The sequence below is a fragment of the Plectrocnemia conspersa genome, unplaced genomic scaffold (assembly GCF_051122295.1).
Source record: "Plectrocnemia conspersa isolate PC_06_02 unplaced genomic scaffold, ASM5112229v1 ptg000010l, whole genome shotgun sequence".
Taxonomy (NCBI): domain Eukaryota; kingdom Metazoa; phylum Arthropoda; class Insecta; order Trichoptera; family Polycentropodidae; genus Plectrocnemia; species Plectrocnemia conspersa.
This window is the reverse complement of record NW_028277174.1, coordinates 27,952,286-27,956,434: the sequence shown is the minus strand read 5'-3', so window position 1 is coordinate 27,956,434 and position 4,149 is coordinate 27,952,286. Positions and strand designations below refer to the sequence as shown.

General features: G+C 31.3%; 2 non-coding genes across 2 annotated transcripts; one reads left to right on the top strand and one right to left on the bottom strand.

Moving 5' to 3' along the window:
- Positions 1 to 2,747: 2,747 nt before the first annotated feature.
- On the bottom strand, positions 2,748 to 2,836 carry TRNAY-GUA (transfer RNA tyrosine (anticodon GUA)). Its single transcript is given in 2 exon segments — positions 2,748 to 2,783; positions 2,800 to 2,836. It is a non-coding gene; the product is annotated as a tRNA-Tyr (tRNA).
- A 761-nt stretch (positions 2,837 to 3,597) lies between these two features.
- On the top strand, positions 3,598 to 3,690 carry TRNAY-GUA (transfer RNA tyrosine (anticodon GUA)). The gene is given in 2 exon segments: positions 3,598 to 3,638; positions 3,655 to 3,690. It is a non-coding gene; the product is annotated as a tRNA-Tyr (tRNA).
- The last annotated feature ends 459 nt before the right edge of the window (positions 3,691 to 4,149 follow it).

Sequence of the window (4,149 nt, the reverse complement as noted above, 5' to 3'; positions counted from 1 at the left end):
AAAAAAAATAAATATCTGAGCCACACAGTTCACGCACACAATAACAAACCGGCATCCTTATCCCGAGCGTACTCTAATAGGGTATAAATAAGCAAATAGGGTTTAAATATCGAAGTAATGATTTGTTCTCATCCAGGTACTCGCAGCTGGTGGACGCATTGTGATCTTACCATTATTGTATATAATTTATTCTAATTTTTTTATGAATATATTTTTTATGTATTGCTATTTTTTGTGTATGGTGCATTGATGTTATGTCCAGCACATCTATTAAAATTAATAAATAAACGCTCACGTAAAGTGGACGTATAAATTTAAACTATAGTCATGTGGCATTGACTTTGAAACTTTCGAATGATTATCGGCAGTCGGTTATCAGGTATGGAATTAATATCTTCCGGCAAATAAACGCATTATTTATATATCGCATATTTAGCAAAAAGCACCAGATCACCTGTTTATATTAATAAATTAGAAAGTATAAGAACATATCATATATTAATAATACAGTAAAAAAATACTAATGGATCTATATATGTAAACCTAAACTTAATCGTTTAAATGCATTGTATTCTTCTTTTTTGATCGTTAAAAACTTTTCCGATTCTGCGATGATAAGTTTTATACGTCATACAACATTAAATTTAAAATTGAACCGAATATGACATTATGTTGATTTCTACTGTTTTTCATTGTTTGTATCATGTAGCATGATTTTTATTGCAAACACAATTTATTGCATTAGGCAGCCCTTTGTGCATGATATTGCACTATACAGATAAATATACATATAACTATGAAAACAACTCATTGTGCGTTACACTCATAGGATCTCGTTTACACTGACCATAACCCATTTCGCGGATCTTGTAACGCACATTCAACACTGTATATGCCTACGCGCAAAGATTAATGCCGGTTCTCACGATACAGTATGTTTGTATATTATACGTACAGGCGAGCAATTGTAACAAAAGCGTGTGGCCACATTGGGAAATCGGTCGTGCTCTATCGGCGAAGCTCACAAGTTATCCCATCGAGTTACAACATACGTTTGTTCGGGCCGCAATTTTGCGTCTTCTTTGTCATTATGTGTGATGTACGGTAAGAGAGTAAGCAACACAGAAAGGAGAAACAATCGCAGTTTTCACCTAAATGGTTTGCGACACCTTGCGTTGAATGTGGCGTCATATTTTTAAATGGTGCGAATGTGTTACAATATGACTAGGATGTATAATAATTCATGAAATGATTTCGTATATTGACAACAATCAATAAAGTGCAGTAGATTTCGGAATCCCTCGACCAGTAGGTGGATCTCGCTTGCTATAATCGATTGCCTTTCAGTGTAAAAAAATGTCCCACAATTTCATTTACAAGGCCGGTTTTATCTCAAGAAATGCGCGCTACTTCATACTTTAGTATTGCGCACTCTTTATGATGCTCTAGTCCGCAGCATACTAGAAACTAGCTCCATTATTTGGATTCCAGGCGTAATGAGTCAATGTAATAAATTGAATCTAGAAAAAGTACAGCGTAAATTCCTTCGATATTTATCCTAGAAGGAATACGGGTATTATCCGTTCTTGCTTCCCAGTGCTTTTATTTTGGGAGCGCTAGGATACGTTTCGTTGTCAATTCGCATAAGTATTTATATAATTAAACACTTCTGTAAATTGCTCAAATGTATCGTAGACAACCCTTCAGTGCTCGAGTAGCTCCAAATGTGGGCTCGGGAAGGTGGTTATCGTTCTCGGTCGCGTCCACTGTTCTTGCTTGTGAAGTCTAGAACTGGAGCACTTGCCAACTCAACGTTTTGGTTCAATTCGTATGGGACAAAGAATACATGTTGAGGTGATTTGAGTCTGTTCTTTTACCTTGTTTTAGTGTTTTTACTTATATGTGTATATGTGTGTGTATGCGTATATGTATTTTAAAATTGTATTATATTTTATAGTTTTAGCAATCGTGACGCAGTAGCTTAACCTGTTTCAACAAAGACATGTCGCTCTAAAGAGGAGGAGATGATAGTAGATTATTCAATTTTCCCATTTTTAATCTATCATGTAGCGCAATAAAAAGTCGATGTAACGACATTTATAGAATGACGGTATTTGGTGGATATGCCATGCCAGTGGCGGCACGCCAGAAGGTGAAAGTGATATAGTTCCGCATAGCCAAGCTTACGTCGTACTTCCAACAGTTATCCAACTTTTGTTCATATACAGCGCATGGAACTAACGATAAATTGGTTGTGATAACGAAAAATTAACAACGGTTAAAAAAATAACGGCGATGTTAGAATGTACAACAATAAAAAGTAATGCATACTCAACTCACCGACAAGATTAACTAAAAATAATAATGCAAACAATAACCATACATAAAAACGTATATAGTATGCTCAGTATGAAGGTAAAATAGATCATAAATATTGTGTTTAAAGATAATTTTACTGATATAAAAAAATATGATTCTTAAAAATAATTTTAGTTTTGCTACCTTCAATGACCTATTATGATACTTTCACTATATTTGATACTTATATTAATTTGTTGTTAAAAAAAGGCAAATTTATTATTTTAATGTTTAGATTCGGGCTTAAAATTATATCTATGACTTTTTGGTATTTAAAAATGTAATTAATGAAGCAAATTCTATTTTTCCTTTTCCCAAATAATCATGTATGATTATATAGTATCAAATTTATTTTAAATACATTTAATTTCAGTATTAAAAAATAATAATCCTTCGAGCCGGATTTGAACCAGCGACCTATGGATAACCATTTTCTAACAATTACAGTCCACCGCTCTACCAACTGAGCTATCGAAGGTGAATGTCTACTAATAAAACTGGAGTAATAAACGTATTGCATGGATTAAATTTACGTACACATGCTAATTTATTAATTAAAAATATTTTTGTTATATAAATGGTTCACTCTAATACAAACGAGAGAAAAAAATTGTCATTCAAAGGGCATCTTTAGAAATCACTATATCGTGACTTTAAAAAACACACAATTGAAAGTTCATCGAAACTCGAACGTGTCATATTTAATGTCAATTTCCATATATTATTGTAAGGCTTTTACTTTCGGACTTGTATTATAATTCTGTAGATGGGACACGTTAACGTGCGATCACGCCAATTTCACTGTTACTAATTACAATAATAAAACAATAATATTTGCAAGAAGAATGTACTCAAGAGCGATCATCGCTTTAAAATTATTGTTTGTTATTTTTCTACAAAAAATTATTCCTTAAAAAAATAAACTTTTTATGGATTTTGCATGTAAGATATATAAAAACCTCCCTTAATTATATTCATATAATTTTTGTTGTTATTTATATTTAATTTATTTTATTTACATACTTTATTATTTTAATTAGAATCTAGTGTATTTTTAAGAGTAACTTTAATTGTTAAATTTATTCATAAGCGATTTTTTTGTTTAGTTACATATTTTTATACAGTGCAATAATAATCGGGCAGGTCAAAGACGAATAGATTAAACCAATTAAGATATTAATTTATATGTAAATTTATCGTCGAAGAGTTATTTGTGCAAAAATACACCTCAGACAATCACCTTCGATAGCTCAGTTGGTAGAGCGGTGGGTGGACTGTAGACTGCAACAAAGAGTTATCCATAGGTCGCTGGTTCAAATCCGGCTCGAAGGAACTATTTTTTTTTGTGTAATTTCATGAATTTAAAATACGTGAGATTTGTATTAATATTAATAATAATACTATATTGTACATTATATACATGTCTACTGTATCTACAATTTTCAAATTCTACAATCCAAATACCCGATTCTTTGATACTTTCCCATAAATTAACCGGGTATAGTTAATTTTTGTCCACCATTATATACTGACAGAGTTATAATTCATATTATATGTGTATATTACAAACTAAAATATTATATTTTAGTATTTTGTTTAAATAGTATTTAATTTTAGTCATAATATATACATTTTAAAGTCTACAGATAAGATTAACTTTTCTCATAAAACCAAAGTAAGATCAAATAAATGACATAGAAACATTTTAGTACCACTTTTGATTCGCCTTTTTTCGTGAGCGTGAGATAATTTTAATATATGAATTTGCTTATCGTAAAAACACGTAAAACG